Raw genomic sequence first — 21,246 nt, forward strand, 5'->3', positions numbered from 1 at the left:
CATATCATCACTCTTATTCATCTTCGCGATTAGCCAAAAGTGGCAGAAAAGCGAAGTAAAATAAGCAATCAATAAACTCCTGACCATCCCTCCCCATTTTCCATGAGGTTCATCCTAATATTATCATTCCATTTTCATCTTGGCCTTCCTGCAGGTGTCTTACAATCAGGCTTCCAAAAAGGATCCTTAAACATTTTTATCCTTTGTTATCCGCGCAACATGCCCCATCCAACAAACTCTACTTCATTTAATTATTCTAATAATATCATGGGATGTAGATTATATATATATATATATATATATATATATATATATATATATATATACATATACGAGGGGGTACTGATAAGTATTGAGCCTTACCCAGAAAAAAATTGAGCTTGAAAATGGTAGCACCTCCACGTTGCAAATCGTTGACCCTTTAAGTGTTTTTTTTAAGATGGGGGAACAGATGACAGTCAGATGGAGCCAGGTCAGGCGAATAGGGTGGATGGGGGAACACTTGAAAGCCTAAGGAGGTCTGTGTCGCCATTGTTTCACCTGCAGTGTGTGACGAGGAATTGTCATGCAACAGGATGACGTTTTTGGAGAGTTTTTCTGGAGGTGCTGCCATTTTCACTTTGGACCTGAAAAACAAAGGGAAATTAAAATCATAGAAAGTCGATTTTTGCACCATTACATATAGAAGAATTGCCTAGTGCACCCTCCTAGCTCGTAGTATTGTGTAGCCTCCTTCACTCACATGTCAACTATTTTCACTTACTTGAGTCATGCAATATAAATAATTATATGCTGCTGTATCAATTTGGTCTACTTGTCAAGTTTAGGATTCAGTGCAAGCACGAGACGTAACAAGCACCATAACATTAAAGTGATTAAGAGTAAGGGAATAAAGAAGTTTCCTATTATCGAGTAGAACCTTGTTGTTTGGAACATTTCCTATGTCTACAACAGTTAACAAAATATGGGCTAAAACACAAAATTCGCAACCATTTTCCAATAGGCGACCGAATGAGTTAAACAGCATTTCAAACAAAATAGATATGTTCAACTCTGTTTCGTCTTTTATCACTAACCTACAAACAATTGTACATTAGTAATGCTATTTTGAGACTGTTTTGTTTTTTAACGCCAGTACATACACTATTTTACCATTGTCTCTTTCCAGTTGACATGTCCTTCCCGGACGTATGAACAGACTGTTGAAGTACACCATCCCGCCTGGTATATATTAATCTTGTAGCGGAAAGTTAGGAGGTTAATGGAAGTGCATGAGAGAAAAATTGTGCTGTTGCTGTGATTTTTTTGTAAGTTTCGTTATGATGTACAACTTTGGTTCTATTTAAATTGCATAATCAAGATAAATAGATTCTAAATTCATAGGTTAAAACGTAAGTTCTGTGTTTTTGTTTCTTTTTACTGCAAATCTTAATGTTTTCCCAAGCCCTGGAAGGTGTCATTCGTATACTCATATACAGTTTCATGTTGATCATTCTCAGTTTGTATTGAGATCACTATATTTTTATGGCTATTAATATGCTATGGTTGAACCTGGCACGACCGTGCCACAGTTTAAAATTGCTTCTGCTGTACTGGAAATTTCAATGAATAAATTCAATATGGCGACCTAGCACAACATGGTTTTAAGGGACAAGGCAACGTGTTGTTTGGGTTGTCTGTGTTTAAGGGTTTCTTTCGTTAAAGCACCAGAATCTATTTTTTGGCACCATTATTACACATAGTATCAAAGTCTCTGCACGAACACCTCTGATAGAAAAGCAAATATAATCTTCAGATGACAACAGGCTTTCCTTTTAAACAGGGTTGTTAAAGGTCCAGGAATTTTAAATTAATTCAATTCCGGTCCAGGAGAGAAAATCAGCAAGCGTAAATGGTTCTGGACCGTAAAGAACCTTTTTAGGGTCGGGTACCCTATTCTACACCCTCGAATTTTCAATTTTTTTTCTTTCATTATGAAGATTATGTGATCCTAATTGTGAATAAAAAAAATTGGAGCGCGGAAAGAAGTATTTACGACTGTACAGCCGTTTAAAGTTGAGATTTTGTCGTTTGAAATTGTTGAGTGCAAATTTCCCACCGATTCCGGGCTCCGCCCCTAGGGTAATTGACTTACCGCCCCCTACCGCTACCGCGGCCCCGACTTTATCTATAGAGTCCCTTTTAAAGGCATCTTACAAATTGGCCGGAGTCACCTGCCCCCAACACTATTTCTCACTGTTTTCGCATTGACACATGAAGATACCAAAAATGAAGGCTAAAATTAAACCTAAGAAGGTAATTTACCTCTTTTTTCCAAGGCCAAGCACTGAAGTTAAATGTGTAAGTCCAAAAATGAAGTAACTCCTATGTTGAAAGTCCTTGTTGTCCTTTTCCACAGAATACCACCCTCCACTCCCTTCCCATCATAAAAATAAGAAGTCGCAAATTATTCCATCCCACAAGTCATTTAGAAAAAAACAACCCTCCCCTTTACGGCCTGCAGTTGCCAAAAAGAAATAATTAATTCCAATTTCTGAAGTCGCATAAACGAAATCCAATGTCTGAAATGTCCAATCCGCCAATATATCACCCAAATAACATATGGCAATCGCAAATGTTCCCATTGCACAAGTCAATCATAAGAAGAAAAAGAAAAAAATCAGACGTGCGCCTGTGACATAAATCCATGATCCGAAATCTTCAGACTTGCGCCTATTACATGAATGCATCATTCGCCATCATAGAAGTTCTGAAAAACATTTTTGACGTTACGCAAGGAATTTTAATTTAATAAAAAACGTAAGTTTCGTAGCACGTACATCTAAAAAATTAACTTCCGCGCTATTTGCAAACACTGTTTGTTATGAGGAACCAAAAATTTTCACGAAAATATTTGAAATGTGCCTGAAATCGAGGGTGTAGAAAGGGGTACCGGAGCCCCTTTGTATCTGGAAAGCATTTCAATTCGGTCCAGGAATCTTTTCTTCCGATCAATTTCAATACGGTCCAGGAACCTTTTTTACGGTCCGGGAACCTTTTTTCCGAACCAATTTAAATTCGGTCCGGGAACCTTTATTCCAGGTTTAATTTCAATACGGTTCAGGAACTTCTTTTTCAGAATCAGTTTAATTAGGGCCCAAGTTCTGTATTGAAATGAAACAACACGCAACTTGGATCGATTACGGACCTGACGATAAACAATTATCCACTTGTGAGCATGAAAGAATAATCCTCGAGAATCTAAGGTAGAAGGTAGAAATGGGCGAAACGCAAACGCTGCAGTCACGTTGCCCCTCTCCATGTAGCCCCATTCTCTCGCGCGCGTTCCTTCGCTTGCTTGTAGCAACACTACCAGTCCCTGTTATGATATCTGCTGGGAACACAACAGCCTGACGTTACCTCATCGACGGTTATTGAATTAGTGACTCAAGTAAAGACAGCAAGGCAGAATATTATGAACTGAGAAATTGTAGTGAGTACTTCTTCCTTCTATTTCTACTATTGGGCGTAGTAATCCATAATTCTTATTTTTCTTTGCAATCATGTGTTCGTGCATAATTACAGACAACTTGATTAAATATTAGACAATGGATTTTAAATGTATTAAGCACCTTCGCAGATAATGTTTTGAATTGTTTTCCATACACGATATGAAAAATAAATTCACGAAACTGGCAGGTACGCTTGTGTGTAAAGCTTTTAGGAACAGAGAATTTTCAGGAATGGCAAGTTTCAATTTTTTCCCGTTTCTCGTACACATTTCCGTGGAACCACTCCATTTCATTGCTTTCAAAACTATGATGTATTCGAAATTCCAATTCGGATGTTCGTTTATTTTATCTAGGCCAAATAAAGTTATATCTACTTCAGCGAACAAGCCTACAAATGTCTTGTTTGGCAAGATGTTGCTGAAAATGGAAACTTCCTACTAACAGAGACCTCTTCCGGGAAACGAATGAACTGCTGCAAACTGTTTCTTGAAGCCGCAAAACTCTTGTAGCCGTAACTCCTAAGTGACACGTCTACAAGCCAAGGGTGCTTCAGCTTTCTGAGACCCACCCCTCTTTCCTTTCCCAAAACGCCGCTTCAACATTATCGCGTAGAAAGGCCATTAAAAGCATAATAATCGCCCATTCGTTCCTGGTCGGGATCCACAACTCCCCCTTATTTGGTTTGCTGATTGTGGAGAAAATGTAGTACGGGCTTCATTTTCTTGGCTACGAATGACCATGGCATAGTTGCCAACTCCTAGAACTGATTTCAACCAAACTTTGGAGAAATTTTGGAGTACGTTCACGCTATAATTACCCACCAAAAAATAATTTAAAAATTACGTTAGTTTATTGCTTGAGAGTAGTAGCCCAGTCGTTATGGTGTATGACTACCATGCGAGAGACCCGGGTTCGATCTCCGGAGGAAGAGAACCAGGATTTCTTTCACCTGTTCAAGCGGCTCCGGCGGCCACCCAGCGTCGTATAAAGTGGTTACCTGAAGGAACCTCTGGGGGGGGGGGGATAAACTGGCCAGGGGCGTGGTGCTGATCACGTCACCTTCATGATCAAGAAAGTGTGGGGCCCTAACTCCACACCCTCTATACGCCTTCATTGCGTGGGTCAAAGCGCTGTTTGAGATTACTATCTTAAAAGTTACTTACTTATAGAATTCTGATAGTAGATCGTAGGTAATTGACTTTTCCTCGCTGTTTTATTGGTTGAAATAGATCCATCTGAATTTGTGGTGTTGTGTGGGTTGTCTATTTTTAGGGGTTTCTCGCTAAAACATCGGAAGTGAAAACAGGCCTGACTAACAATCCTAGGCAGTGGCGACGCCTAAAGTGGTGTTAGGGGTTGAATATCTACCAGTTAGCCAGCACGTCTCTCCTTTACCCCCCATTCTTTATAATTAAACAATATTTAACGTGACGAAAAATATTTTCCATCACATTTCACCTTCTCACTCTTTTTTGCTGCTGACAGGGTTACGTATAAATATCGTAAGTTACAATTAGAAAATATCTACCGCTCGTGATACTATCGCGCACAGGGCATGTCTATATCTCACAAACGATTAGTGATACAAAGATAAACCGTGATGGACTGATAGTTCTACCAAACATCAAGTTACTGCAAGAAATTTATATCGATCGACATCTAGTATGCTCTGAATTATTTTGAAATTGCTAATACTACGAAGATGAATCTCGATGGCCTGGATAAGGTTAATGCACTGGGTGGACTCCACATACTATACCACATAATAGCTAGACACTACTAAATATATAAAACGTACTACAACTACAAATACATAAGATTTAGTGGGCTACTATGGGTCTGCAATGAAATTTCGCAGATTTTCAATTGTCATACCTTGTAATTTCAATTTATGGTAAGTCAAGTATTAAAACCTTATGTTACTATATTTTCTAAGCCTTTATTTAACCCAAATTTAAAAAAAGAAAAAGAAAAGACTTAATTTTTTTAAGTATGGGATGTAGTTTAACCTTACTTTGCAACGTCAGAAATTAGGTGACATACGTTATCTCATATTAACCAAAACGAATTCAATCTAAAAGTTGAGATTTTTACTGTGAGTTAGGTCCATGAAGGGCTTCCTATGTGCCAAATTTCAGAATTTTTAAAGGGGACCCATCTGAGATATTTAACCCCGAAAACTGTCAAAATTCAATGAACGGCCATGTTTGAGCCCATGCTGTAAAAAAGGGGTGCATTTCTAAGAACTGATATTTTATTTACAGACACCCTGCAGGTAGGTCTACACATGAAAAAAATCAAGCCCCTTCATTAAAAAAATCGGGCTTAAAAATGCAATTTTTTAACTATTTTTACCCCATTTTCCACCATAATTTACGTACTTACGATGCAATTTGAAGCAAAACATACCTGAATATCATAGGAAGTATACTTCATTAGCTACAAAATGAATTTAGTTTCAGGTCTCTAGCTTTAATGGTTTTTGAGATATTAAGGTTTCTGTATACTGCTACATGAGCAAAAAAGCCATGCGCCATGTTGAAAAAATGGCTGCCCCAGAAGAACTAAAGACAATAAATTTATTTGAACATTGGTTTCGATATTTAGAAACATGTACAAAAATATGTACTAAAAATGAAATTTTTCTAAAATGGTCATGCAACCACCATTGGATGGTTTGGCATGGAATGACCCTGGGGGACTTTGATCACTGAAATAAATTAATGAATGACTGACTCCCTCCCTTTTTTAAGTTTTGGCCTCAGTGTTCGGAATCTCGTAAAAGCCCATACATTCCTCAAAAATATTCAAATTTTCATTTACAGTTCGAATGCAAAATGTCAATTGTTCACAGATGTATATGTCACAAGTTTCGTCACCCTTAATAGCAAAATATTCCCGACTATCTGCTACCACGGAGCGCGAAAGAGATCTCCCTAATATATCAATGATCTCGTTCTGAATGTCATGTGAGAGCCATTTGTAGCCCGAACGTCCCATCCACTCTTCTAGTTCATGCACATCGTCTTTTGAAACTCTTTTTAGTAAAAATGTTAACAATACTCATAGTTACATACTTAGTGTATAGTAATAAGTCATGTGTTTTGCTGTCTCTGGTCATAGCCCCCCCTCCCACAAAGTTGATGGTCTGGAACATTTGAAATGTGTATTTAAAGTTAAGTTCATGTGGCACAATTCAGAGTAAACTTTACAAGAGAAGCAAAATAATACATCAGATTCTCTTAAGCAAAGTTATTTGGGGGGCTCTGGCCCCACATCCATAACATTGGGGGGGGGGCTCGAGCCTCCCAAAGCCCCATGGAGTCGGCGCTTATGTCAGGTGCTTGTCGAGAGGGAAACGTTTTGGGGATCAATTCTTCCACACAAACAAACACACACACACATGGTGTGTTAGTGGCGTCTGAGTACGTGCGTATGCTTAAGTATATTTGTGTCAATTGTGATCTTACTTACTTTCTAGTATTCCTAAACCCGAAGGTTTATGGCTGCAGCAACACAAGTCTTCCATGAATCCAATCTTTTCCATCCTTACCGATTTCCTTTAGGTCCATCTCAATGTCATCCCTCAATCTTCGTCTTGGCCTCCCTACATGTCTCATACCATCGGGTTTCCCAACAAGAATCCTATAAACTTTTCCTTCCTCTCCCACTCGTGCCACATGGCCTGCCCATGTAAGTCTTCCGGATTAAATTATCACCCTGTGAAAAACCAGTCGCAAAATTTCATTCTGGGCACACTTGTTGCAGTTTTTTTGTATATTTCTTATTTCATGTCGTTTTCTCTGTTATTTTTAGCAATCGGAAAAATGAGGGTGATCAGTAGAGCCCGGAAGTTTGGCAAAATGCCTCTTTTTATTTACTGCATATATTGATAAAATTTTTCCGGATATACGTTTCTTATGTTGTTTCGAATGTTTTATAAGCCTTTTCATTTTGCCTATTTTGCCTATTTGGGACCCCACTGCCAATTTTTAATTATAATGCTTTTTCTGCCTTCTTCAATGAAATTTGACCATTTTTTTTTTAAAAAATGTTGGCATTTATTTTTCTTCCGTTTATTACTTGAATAATTTTCGCCTTATTTAACTCACGCATGTTTCAACATTGCTGAAGGAGAAAAGTGTGAGAAAAAAGTATTTCATGCTCAGTTAGGATATTGCCTTTCGGTTAACATTTCCTTGTGCATGATTGACTGCTGAAGAGGACAGGTTGATTTCGAACACAAAGAAGATATTTCTGAAATCTCCCTCTCGAACCCGAAAATTTCAGGAAGTTACGCCTGAGCTTAGTTTTCCTCCGCAACCAGTCTTGACAAGATGGCAAACCTGCATATCAGCAGCTATATATTATGCTAACAACCTTGAAAAAATCAGTGAGGTGATCGATGCTCATCCAGAAAATGAAGCGGCTTCAATTCGTGAAGTAAAAAACTCCTGTGCTATTCAGAACTGAAGAATGAACGGTCGTTTATTTTTGCACATTATTGTGCATTGCCAGAGACAATTACAAAGCTAGAAAAAAGAGGTGAGACTCTTGTAGCATCCATGAAAATCTAATAGGAATCTATGCAGCAGATGATGGAAGTGCCAGGAGAAAAGGGGTCAGCTGTTGCGGAAAAGTGCAAACGGGTAGTGAGTGCAAATAAGGACTTGAAACAATTGAAAACAATTTGTGATATTCTAAAAGGTGAAAATGCTGTTAACAAAATGAGTCCAGCTACATTAGCTTGTTCTATGTATGCTCCAATAACTTCTGTCGAAGTACAAAGATCATTTTCTATTATGAAAAACATTCTCTCTGACAGACGACTATCAATGAATGTTGAGAACTTAAAAAAACACCTTGTAGTTATGTGCAATCAAGACGGAGAAAATTGAAATGCTCTTCCCAATGTAGATTTTAACATGTTGCCAGAAATTATATATAAAAGTAAGCGACTTCCAAATGTGCCATTTTTTCGGTTTATTTTGCCTTTTTTTCATTTTTAGTGCATATTTTCCACATTATAAATGCCTTTTTGCCTGCTTATTTTAACGAAAATAAATGCCTGAACTTCCGGGCTCTAGTGATCAGATTAAATTGATAAAGCGGCACACGAAATCCAACCCCGCGACTCGTACCCGTGACTGTAGCACTCAACGCTTTCGATCACCAAGGCGATTGGAGCGCCCCTGAATTGCATCGTAACTTAATGGAAATAAATTTTGTTCTCGATTAATCGATCCATCAACTCGTGCGTGATACAACTCGATATCAAGAGCTATCGACATCGAACAAAGTCTACTGTTACAGTCATTTTTGTAGATGGATTTGACTCTCAGTTTGCTTAAGTAGCAAGCCATTAACACATCGGTTTGCAAGGTATTGAGTGTCCTGGCACGTTGTCCAACACTGAGCTGCGTTTGTACACCTGTCAGTGGTCTGTGATATGTTGACTTGACATCCAATCCGTTCCTAAGTGGAAACGCTTTTGTTGCCTGTTTGAAAGACGAGGTCAGGTTTCTTAAAATGATGCTAAAGCAGTATAATTATACGCTTTCACAGGGGAAAATAAATGCACCAGGCACATCACACTTAAGGAGTCCTTCGGCTTTTAATAATGACGAGAGAAAAAGGGATTTCTGTTTCAGAAAGGAAAAGAGAGAAGAGAAGCACTAGGAAAACAAGAGAGAAAAGTAAAGAAAAATATAGAGATAAAGGGGGATCAGGAGAGAGAGAGAGAGAGAGATAATCAGAAGGTAAGCAAGCTCCAAAAAGAGAAAAAGGTACGCAGAGAGAGAGAGACAGGCAGAAGAAAAGAAAGAGAGAGAGAGACAGAATCAGAAGACAAGAGGGTACCAGAAAAAGAAAGAGAAAGAGAGAGAGAGAGAAATAGAAGAAAAGAAAGAGAGAGAGAGAGACAGAATCAGAAGACAAGAGGGTACCAGAAAAAGAAAGAGAAAGAGAGAGAGAGAGAAACAGAGGAAAAGAAAGAAAGAGAGACAGAATCAGAAGACAAGAGGGTACGAGAGAGAGAGAGAGAGAGAGAGAGAGAGAGAGAGAAACAGAAGAACAGAAAGAGACAGAGACAGAATCAGAAGACTAGAGGGTACCAGAAAGAGAAAGAGAGAGAGAGAGAGAGAAACAGAAGAAAAGAAAGAGAGAGAATCAGAAGAAAGGAAATAAAGAGAGACAGAATCAGAAGACAGTAGGGTACCAGAAAAAGAGAGAGAGAGAGAAACAGAAGAAAAGAAAGAGAGAGACAGAATTAGAAGACAAGAGAGTACCAGAAAGAGAGAGAGACAGAGAGAGAGAGAGAAATAGAAGAAAAGAAAGAGAGAGAGACAGAATCAGAAGACAAGAGGGTACCAGAAAAAGAGAGAGAGAGAGAAACAGAAGAAAAGAAAGAGAGAGACAGAATTAGAAGACAAGAGAGTAGCAGAAAGAGAAAGAGGGACACACATACACACAGAGAGAGGGAAGGAGATAATGATTAATTGATTTGATATTTTAAGTCCACTACATGCACAGTAAGGCTAATGGGGACTGGACCTACAGTTTAAAGTGGGATCCGAACTACTGTATGCCTCCACCGGGTATAGACTACCATGCTAAAGGTCCCGGGTTCGATCCCCGGCCGGTTCAAATCCGGGAACTTTTCTAACGATGGAAGCGGCCCCGGCGCCCACCCAGCGTCGAATAACATGGCTACCTGGGGGAAACCCTGGGGGGTAAAGGCGGTCAGAGGCGTGATGCTGGTCACATCACCCCCACTCATGACCGGATCAAGAAAGTGTGGGGCGTTACCCCCACACCCCCTATACGCCTTCATGGCGTGGTGCTATGCACAGGGGAACACTTTACCTTTTTTTTAAACTTTGTTTTTACTCCACCGGGTATAGAACCCGGGAGAGACAGAATGAGAACGAGCGAGAAAGAGAAACATACGAAAGATAGAGGGAGAAAATCAGAAGATAGCAGCACAAAATGAAAGAAAGAGGGACAGATGGATGAAGGAGAACGGTAGAGAAAGATAGAAATACAAAGAGAACCAGCGAGATAGAGAGGAGAGAGACATATACAGACAGAATGAGAAGCATAGAAAAAACAATCAAAAAATAAGAGAGAAACAGGAAGAGAAAAAGAGAAACAGGAGAACGAGGGAGAGAAGGAAAGGCAAAAGTGAAACAGAAAGGTGAAAGAAAGATAGATGAAAGATAGTGAGAGAAAAAAGGGCAAAATCAAAAGACAAGAGAGAACGTGCGAAAGATTGAGAAACAAGGAGACGAGAAGAAAAGAGAACGAAACAGAAGAGAGGGATAGAAAAGAGAATAGAAAAACAGAGGGGAGATAAAAGGAAAGAGAAATAGTAGATATGAAGAGAGAATGAGCTGGAATTAATGGCTAGAAGTTCATTGTAAAAAAAAGAGCTCACCTTGCACCGAGATTCGTCCCCAACTCAAAACCCTAACATTACGGAATATGTCCACGTGCTTCGGTGATCATCTCCCTGGCAACCGCATCCTAACATGCGTCTTATATAAAGAAGACACCGCATTGTGCTAATCCCTCTGTGATCCCCTTGGGAGTGTTGCGGTGACGTCATGCTTGCAACGTGAGTAGTGATTTGGCTGCAACAGAGCATCACCTGTCATCTAGCCATACAGGCGTTTCAATTTCTGTAACAGTAAGACGATAATTGGTCATTAACTGCTACAAATAACCATTAATTTATATGGCAGTTGATGGAATGGATGGCCTCAAGGGACATCGTAATACGGGGAGGTGGCGCCACCAGGAAACAGCCTCTCGAAAATTTTAGAAATGTGTTATATACACACACACATATATTGGGCATTCCGTTATCACGAGTGGAATGCACAGATTACATTTTTCACATTAAAGTAACTATTCTACCGAGAGTTTAGCAACATTTTTCTTACAGTTTCTGTGCAATGAATTACGAAACGTAACATTGTTTATTACCCATAAATACCCTCAGAATACTTTCACAGAATTCTAGCTACAAGTGACTAATTTTAGGTCATGAGTGGGACAGATAAAACACTGCCCCTTTCTTAATAAGAAATATATTTCAATTTCTGTGAATTGTGAAATGATGAAAAATAAATTATTTAAGAGAAAGTGAGAAGGAAATTGACCTTTGAATAATCTAATAGAGTTGAGGGGAAAATGTAACAGTTAAAGGAGAAACTAATTGTTTTTTTATGTCATGGGTGGGACACAATAGAAAACAGAAGTGAATCAAAAAGTTAAAATAAACAACATGTAAAACACCTTCTACCTTTTAACTTAATGAAGTAACAGGTGCGGCAGTGAAACGGGCGAATTTGAAACCCTGGAAATAGCAAGTTACGTAAGGAATCAGAAAACGGGAGTGGTGCCATCTGGACAACAAAACTTTGCCATTGACACTGATATCGGTGTTCAGTCGAAATGGCGTCGTGAACCCGTGAACAACGCGGTTTTGCCGTAAAGGCGTGTGACAAAAACGCTGCGCGGCGACGTAGCAGCTGCCGTTGTTTTTGTAAACCCCTTTACAGCAAAACCGCGTTGTTCACGGGTTCACGACGCCATTTCGACTGAACACCGATATCAGTGTCAATGGCAAAGTTTTGTTGTCCAGATGGCACCACTCCCGTTTTCTGATTCCTTACGTAACTTGCTATTTCCAGGGTTTCAAATTCGCCCGTTTCACTGCCGCACCTGTTATAATACTTGAATATTTATCCATATGACAATTATAGATTCTTGACTCGCAAGATAGAATAAAGTTACAGCATTCTATTTAATTATCGGTTAGCAACACTGCAAAAAATTATAATGGCATGTTTATTTTTCTGATTTAATGATAAAGTCCACGCGTTTACCTTGTTAACGTCCAAGAACTGAAGAAAGCCGCCGCCACGAACGTGGGTGGGGATAAACAGCGGGCGAGTTGTTTTCGTCCAATCACACACAACCTTCAGCCAATGGGCGCAGCTGTCATTCTGCTCGTCTACTCCACGTGGAGTCTCTGTCACATGACTGCGGATACGCTGCTGCCGTACTTTGCAACTTCAATGTGGAGACCGTTGAAAGGTGCTAGTGCGGGGGAGGGATATGGTAAATGTGGCAACACTGTGCGTTGAATGTGATTGTTCCAGCTGCTGGGCGCGCTTCTAGGACTCCAAAGCCAGCCGGTCGTTAACGAAGCTAGCGCGTCGACTAAACACACAAACAAGAAAAACTCACACTGTACGCGTACTCGTTATTTGTAAAACAAAAGTATTGGGAATTTCCAGCGAACTCGAAATATTAAAAAAATACATATTTTTTTAGAACTGAATTTGAAAATTCGGCGTCCTGTAATTTTCTACCCCTGTGTGTGTGTGTGTGTGTGTGTGTGTAATATACAACATAATATTATATATATATATATATATACAGGGTGATTCTTTATGTAGTTTACAACTTCAATAATTTATAATTATTATTGGAACCACATACAGACTTGGTTTATATTATGCAGCAAAACACTTCAAGTTTTTTATTAGAAACCTGTTATGGTTCAATGTGTGCACCGTTGGTCATCCTGGACACATCCCAACGAAAGTCAATTTCCTGCCAAACATTAACCAGCGTTTCAGGGGTAACATTAGCGATGGCTGTTGTGATGAGATCTCACGCAACACACGCCAAACAGTGGTCTGAGGGATACCAGTTTCGCGTGATGCACGCCGTGTAGATTTTCGAGGACTGCGGACAAAACTCTCCCTAACAGCTTCCACCACATCGTCAGCCACGGGTGAGCGCCCTGGAGCCTTTGTGTGTCGCACAGAACAACCTGTTTCGATAAATGTCTTGTGCCATTTGTACACTGTTGGTCTGCTGGGCGGGTCCTTGCCGTATTCTGTGCGTAACTTTCGCTGTACACTCGTTCCTGACTTGGTTTCTTCGAACCAGAACACGCACCAGTGAAAGTCGCCATTTTCAACGATAGACCGGTGGCGCCGCATGTGATCGACTCCGGAACTACACACTACGTGAGTCAAAACTTGAAGTGTTTTGCTGCATAATGACATATAAACCAAGTCTGTATGTGGTTCCAATAAATAATTATAATTTATTGAAGTTGTAAACTACATCAAGAATCACCCTGTATATATATATATGTATATATAAAGAGAGGCGCACAGGTAGGATTGGATTACGAATCTATTCCGTGACTGACAGGTGGGAGACACTTGTTCGATTCCTGGATCAGGTGAATTTCGGGTGGGAAATTTTACGGTTGAAATGAAACACATCAACCATATTCCCGTGAAAGTCTAGTACATTTTCATGTGTCACATGGCCACCTTATTATAAAAAAATGAAGTTGACTGTACAAGATGGCCGTCATGGGTGTAGCCAGAAATTTTTGTAGGGGGGTCAGGCCATTGATAAAAATAAAATATTAGAATGAATAACAATAATAATTATTACCATAGTTTTGATTATTATTATACAATGATAACAATTTTTTCCAAATTTATTATTATTATTGTTATTTATATCCTTGGAGAGAGTGCTACTCGATCCAGAGATGAGTGAATATCCAGCACAATTGTTTGATCACTTTTTGTACATTTCATAGCCTACAGGGTACTAAAAGTGTATAGTTGTTCCATTTTGTTGTTAACTTTTGCACACAACGTTCAAGAAAATGAACTAAAAGTTAGGGGGAAATATTAATCATTAAGCTATATTGTGTGGACTCTCACATAAAAATTTAACTTTTGGATTTGTGAAAACTGTGGAACTATTATTCTTTGTTTTAAATGTTAGAATATGACAACTAACTTAACCTTTGTTATTATGAGTAATGAAAACATCAGTTTCTGCTTTGTTTGCAACTTCAAATGAACAAAACTAATTTTTTAAGAAGGGGATGTGGGCTCATTAATGTTTACAAACTTACTGGCCATCCTGTACAATGAATGCAGCTAGAAGGATATGCTAGAAGTATTTAAGTGATAAAACCAAAATCATCAAGTCCGTGAAAAGACTTTAAACGACCATTATTCATTCCCGCAATCTGATAACGCGATTCGGTTGCCCTCTGGCGGTAGGTTATGTAAACGCGGACTCTTCCTGTGTTTCCATTGTTCCAAGCTTCCGCAGCGGTGGCTGCTTTCTGTGGTCGCAAGATGAATCCTCGCAGGTCCAGGAACAATGGCGGGCGCCGGGCATTATTCAGGCATAAATCTTTCATAACGACGCACTCTCTGGTGCACGCAAGGATACTATACCATGTCCTGGATATCTCTGCCGCAAGGTCGCGCATAGCGGAAGGGAAGGGGGAGAACCGAGTGGAAGCAGTACACGCTGCTGCGAAGGCAAGCAACTGAAGTCGCTCCCCCTCCACGCAATCCCATTCCCTCTCAAGTGTTCATTGGCGGAGCCTTCTCGCCTCACTACCTGCGCAGAGAATTGTCTTCGTTCGCTTGCTCCAGAGTTAACCGGGATAGAGTATAGGTCAAATAAATTTGTGTTTTCAAAACTTTAAACGTTAATTAATATCTACCCTTGAAATTTAATACAGTAAAACCTCGTTAATCCGAACTAATGCGGGGATAAGTTGACCGGTTTAACGAAAGTCCATATTAACTGAAATAACCTAAAGTAACAGTAGAAAGTGCATTAAAACTCAGTTTATAGCAACAAAACACTTTTATTATGGTGTATTTAAAGGGCATAGGCCTGAATATACTATACAATACAGTACAAAGTCTCCGGGAAACAGAATTTCATCAGTGGTTGACTGCCTTTCCTTTGGGAAGTTATCTTGTTGACTTCTAGCCACATTTAAAACCTTGCATTCTGCTTTTTCTTCCTTTTGCCTGTCCGGATTAAGCGAAGTCCGACTTATCGCGGTCCGGATTAACGAAGTATTACTGTATTACAAAGTAAGTTATGACACAATCATAGAGAGTAGTTAGTTCGATTATGTCTAAGCTTGTTGACAACCATAAAATTTGGTATATAGTAATAGTTGTCAACGACTGAATCTAATGGAGTTTTTAGATTCCTCTGGCCAATATCACTAAATTAATTTGGTAAGTGCTGATTTTAATTGGCATGCTGTGTTTTGGACACCAAAAAATTCCTTTTAGCACTTAAATATATCTGTTAATGAAAATTTCTACTAAAATGACCCTGGTGCCCGTCCGTCAACCTCCAAAATTGAAGGTGGGAAACAACGCCACCCCCCCCCCCCCGCCCCGGTAAACAGATTTTGGGTCCTACCGCAAAACATTACCAAAGGCTCCATGTATGTAAAATATACGTTCTTGTGAAAATAAATTTCAATTGTTTTTGCTATTATTCAGTTCCTTCAACATGCAAACACCTCTGGAAAATTTTGTTTTTGTTATTTTTGTACATTTGGCTAATCGCAACGATGATGATGAGTGATGCTAGGATTAAATTGATGAATTAACACTCAATGCCCAGGCCGGGATTTAACCCCCGGAACCAATGGCGTCGTAGCGATCTGTTGTAACCACTTCGCCACAAACGTCGGCATACCTTTGGAATATTAGGTGAAATTGTATTGTACTTCTCGTACAACATTTAGGGGTAACATTATCGTATGAGGGAAACGGATTCCTTCAAATTTACAGGAGAAAGTACTTACGGAAATCATTTTCTTTAGCGTTGTGGAAGTTCCTGAATGTAGATTTGATCCATTTTAATGTGAATGCGTGTTGTTTTCTGCGAAAATCTCTGTCCGACACGCTGTTTCTGCTCCCGTCATTTGCTTTCTGCACGAGAGTGCAATGTTCCGTGTAGTATTGCCCACGGGACGAAACGGGACAGGCTTTTAAAAATTCGAGACGAGACGAGATTGACCATGTGTCATAAGACAAATGAATATTTTCGAGACGAGACAGCATTTCCACGAGACGAGACAGGCCAAAGTCTCGTCTCGTGGGCAACACTAGTTCCGTGTGTTAAGATGATGTAACCCCGTAGCCAGTGTTTCAGCCTCGCCGTGTTTTCACTAGAACATGACGTGTCGAGTATTTTTAATTATTTTTTTTAACTATGCTTGCCTAACCTAACTTAACCTAACCTAACCTTACGGAAAATGGTTTTTGGGGCTAACGTCAATGGTTTGTGGGGCTAACATCAATGGTTTTTGGGGCTAACGTCAATGGTTTGCGACGTATTAGCATAATTTCAAATCCGGGCACAAAAGTAGATATTTTCCGGTGAACGAGGTTGCAACACTGCATAAATCGACAAAACACTCTCAGAACGCCCCCTAAACCAGTACGCTATCACGGCCATAATGTGTTACAGATTCAAAACAACAAGTAACAGTAAGTACTCGTAAATAGAAGAAATAGACATTTTCTTAGTTAGAAATGCATTATTTCATCTCAAGAAATGTTCCGCATTCGAAAATAACACGTTAGCAAGGTAAAGAAGTCCGAAATATATGATTCGTAGGTGTTTCCCTCATACGATAATAGTACCCATTTAGGTGGTCTTTTCTTCTCTGTTCTGTAGTGCTGGACTACATTTATTGTTTTACATACACATATTTGAGTATGTAAAGGGAATGGCAATGACCCCCTGAAGGTTTGCCCAACCCCGCCCCAACCCTGTAATGCGGGGTTTTGGCGTTTATATATCCAGCACTGCTGGAAAGCATTCTCTGCTATCGCAGTCGAACTCAACCCCGGGCGAAAGGTTATCTTTTCAAGTTGTTGCCAGCTTTGGCTGCAAGTTGCTTCACCCTTCCGTCTCTAGTTTGAGAAACGCCCAACCGTTAAAATTCGGTAAAACTATCAAAGCCGTGAATTGTCTGTAACTCGTTTATTCTGTAATTGTTGACTTTCGTACTTACTTATTCTGCATTGCGAAAGATTGTTTAACAAGGGATTTCGCTTTTTTTTTTAACGAGATTAGTATCTATTGTCGACATATCGAGTAATTATTGTTCGTTCTTTTCTCGCTTCCTGAACACGCAAAATGGCGGGCAAATCTTGACTAGCGTTGTGTCTCAAACGGCAAAGCAGTGTTTCAACCTTCTTAACAGAAAAATTCCCCCATAGCCCCGAAAACCATTCCCGCATAGCCCCCCAAAATATTCACGCATAGCCCCAAAAACCATTCGGGATAGTATGACCATTCACGAATAGCCCCAAAAACCATTCACACATAGCCCCAAAAACCATCCACGAATAGCCCCCAAAACCATTCACGATAGCCCCACGCACCATCACGGTAAGGTTAGGTTAGGTTGCTTTAGGTTGGGCAATATAGTGAAAAAAGTGTGCGTTTGGAAACACTTACCGGGTATTACGTCATAAGATGCTCGCAACATCCGGTTCGTACATGGATGGAAATGCAAGCAACAGCTTTCGTGCATCAGACGGACATTATTATAGAAAAATACATGAATTAACGGCCAAATACATTGAAAAATGCGAGAAAACACTTCCACGACCTTCCGAAATTACACAGAAACTGAATTACGTAAGTACTTTCTCCTGTAAATTTGAAGAAATCTGATTCCCGACTTTGATAGCTTTACCTAAAATTCAAATGTGGAGGCTGCAGGGGTGACAGTCCCCTCTCAGCGACTTTGGTTCTCCACCAGCAGTGGCGAGAAAGAATTTCCTCTTATCCTGGTGAACCTCGAACGAAATGCCATTTTTTTCAGGTGGTTGCCAGCTCGGGCTGCAACTCGCTTTACCCTTCCGGCAAGTCGCAAACTTACCTCTCGTGGCTCTGTGTAATTGACACCAAGACCCGGTACAGGGCTGCGGGCCGTCGGTTGATGCGACTACTGGAACTCTTCAATAGCACTCCTAGTGTGTGTTTTGCAAACGGAGTCTGCATGTGTGACACTTTATGGAAATATCATTAGAATGGAAAGTCAAGTGGCAGCAAAAACCTCCAGAGTTTAACGACTCGCAAGATAACGCGTCGCATAATTTCGTTGATACTTTATATATATATATATATCCCAGTGAAAACCTCTCGAAGAAAGGGGGCCGTTAAGTGGGTTTTAATTTACGTAACGGATTGAAAGTATTCTAGGTTTTGTGGATGCCAGCTTTGTCTGATCTTACGGCGGGCGGCCCTCATGCTGGCAAGGGAAGTGGGGAGCTGGGAATACGCCGCAGACTAACTAGACAACAGCGGTGGCGCCAAGTTACAACGTCGCGGGAGGAAGTGCTGCGCGCACCTCGTTCTGTGTTTCTCATCGCGCTGCATTCGTCGCTTCCCCGCAAGGACGTATTTAGGGGAGGGTCCAGGGGGGTCCTGACAAAACCCGAAAGACTTACTAAGTATAAAAATTAAATAATGAAATCATACAATAACTAAAATTAAATAATGAAAGTATACTTTCTTTTTTTAAAAAAATAGAGGGTACTTATTTCCGCCAAATTTACTCCAAGGATCATACAACTTTCAATGACAGGTACGAAGGAAGATTTATGCAAGATTTATTACTACTTACAACGTAACATTCATAAAACATTACCAGGAACTTTACTTATCGTCAACTGGATCTAACAACCTTATTTTATATTCAATAAATAATGAATTCTTTATTTATTTGACATTAATTTCCTTGCCAGTGCAGGCGGTTTTTTTTACAAATGTTGCCGATCTTAACTAAACGTAAGCTATTTAATGAATACGTGCTGTTACATCTCTATTCATATACCTTCCTTTTACCTATTCATGTAAATACATGTATTATTATATTAATCAATATGGATATTTTAATTAATACTATTTTAATTAATTTAATGTAATTATTATTATTATTGTTTTGAGACACTTCGTTCGAACCCCCCTGAAATATATTTCTAGATACGTGCCTGCTTCCCCGCTCCCCTAATTCCCTTGGCAGCATGTAGGTCGCCCGCCGTAACACCAGACGAGCGGATTTCCACTGACCAGGATGGGTATTGTGTAACGTGTGTTTTCGGGTGTCAGTATAGAAGGTGGTTTTGACCTGTAGAAGAGTGATTATCAAGCTATATCGGGAATCTCTCGGGAAAGGACACTCATAACGGTAGAGAAGAGGAGAAAGCGAGTGGGTGGAGCGAAGCAGCGCTGCTACCTTTCTGATTATAAATTGTGTTGTTTCTTTTCGTTCTATTGCATTACTATCGCTCTTGTACATGGGAAAATGTAAATAAAAGATTCAATAATATTATTTAAATGTTTCGGAAATGCGTGGTTCTGTGCGGTTGCACGCCTCGCAACCCCCTTCCCCCTAGGGCGTCACTCATTTCTATACTTAATTAAGTCAAGTTTTGTAATTTGTAATTTGCTTGTAGTATCTAGGAAAGTACGTAGAGTAGACTAAACTGAAAATTATATAACCTTATGTTGCAATGTCTATTATAAAAAGGCTAAGCATGAATATTTTAACCATGCGTGTGCACTCCATGACAGCAAGGCCAGCACTGTTGGTATACAACATAACAGCTGCAAAATATTTTTCTTTAACATTTAATTTTTCATTACTTTTTTCTCATTGCCACAATAAAGTCATCTCTAAGAATCTAGGTTTGCTCTCATCTTTTGTGATGCGCTTCACTAATGCCAATTGACGTATTGACAAAACGACACCACACGCCCAGGGGATATTAGTAGACCCTGGATTTTTAGGTTCTAAAAATAGGCTCTAAAATACGAAAATAGGTTCTAAAAACTCTAAAGTATGTCCTAAAAATCTTACGTTAGGCTCGAAAAATCCTGAAGTAGGTATCAAAAAACTTACAATAGTTCAAACTTCCTGAAAAATACTGATAGGTATAGTCACCCACCGTCAATGAAAATGGGACACCTATATCCTGCACAAATCTTGCATAACGTTATGTATGTTGCCTAACCCTACGGCGATGGCAGAACTTACCATTGGAAATTTGCTATTAAAATCCACTCTTCGCCGTATAGTTAGGCAACAATCTTTTTCATGTTATCCACAGTCAAACTCCGCAATTTTGTCTGTGAGGATCGTCTTATATGCTGAAAATTATCTTTCATCAAAAACATAGTCAGTGGTGCAAACTTCAATGCTGAAATGTTAGTTTGCAAGGCGTGAATGCCACAAAGCAGCGAAGTGACGCGAAAGTGAGAAAGACCACACAGATCAGACTACTTTGGATTGTACAGGCAACAGTGGCACCAGACATTTTGCTTTGTTTAGAGCTTTGAAAAATCACCAAGGACTTGGAGGAAGGGAAATCGACAGAGAGGACATTTCAAACACGTTCGTCATTGATTTTTTTCGTGACGAAACAAAGCAAATGCCTCTGTGTGACATAAAAATCCTGTAAAACCTTTAAAAATATATAAAAACCTAAAAAAAGGTTTGGTTTAGGTGCATAAACCTAAAATAGGTTCTAACAAGCAAAATAGGCTCTTTTAGGCACTATAAAACTTCATCAGTTGTTGCCTTTTTTAACGAAACTCTGACATAACTTATTATTTCTTGCATACCTGTAAAGGAAAAAATAGGTAAAAAACTCAAAATCCGAGGTCTAGATATAAGGTACGTGAACCCAATATGGCCTACCTAAGGTTGGCGATTGTTTCTAATGGTGTACAAAGTCAGAAAGGTAAAACTAATTGAAATATTGTAAAGAGGGAACATTTCTGGACGTTTACTGAAAATTGGAGCCAATTCCAAATAATAACATTTATGCGGGGAAGATTTTATTAAAAAAGTTAC

General features: G+C 39.5%; 1 protein-coding gene across 1 annotated transcript in view; it reads left to right on the top strand.

The window, feature by feature from the left end:
- The first annotated feature begins 1,267 nt into the window (after positions 1 to 1,267).
- Positions 1,268 to 21,246, top strand: part of LOC145979421 (uncharacterized) — a 471,036-nt gene continuing 451,057 nt past the window's right edge. Inside the window, exon 1 of the mRNA XM_083112306.1 lies at positions 1,268 to 1,307. The gene's annotated coding sequence lies outside the window, so the exon portion shown is untranslated. The remainder of the gene's footprint in view (positions 1,308 to 21,246) is intronic.

Source organism: Lepisma saccharinum, chromosome 26 (genome assembly GCF_977018435.1).
Source record: "Lepisma saccharinum chromosome 26, izLepSacc3.1, whole genome shotgun sequence".
Classification (NCBI taxonomy): Eukaryota; Metazoa; Arthropoda; class Insecta; order Zygentoma; family Lepismatidae; genus Lepisma; species Lepisma saccharinum.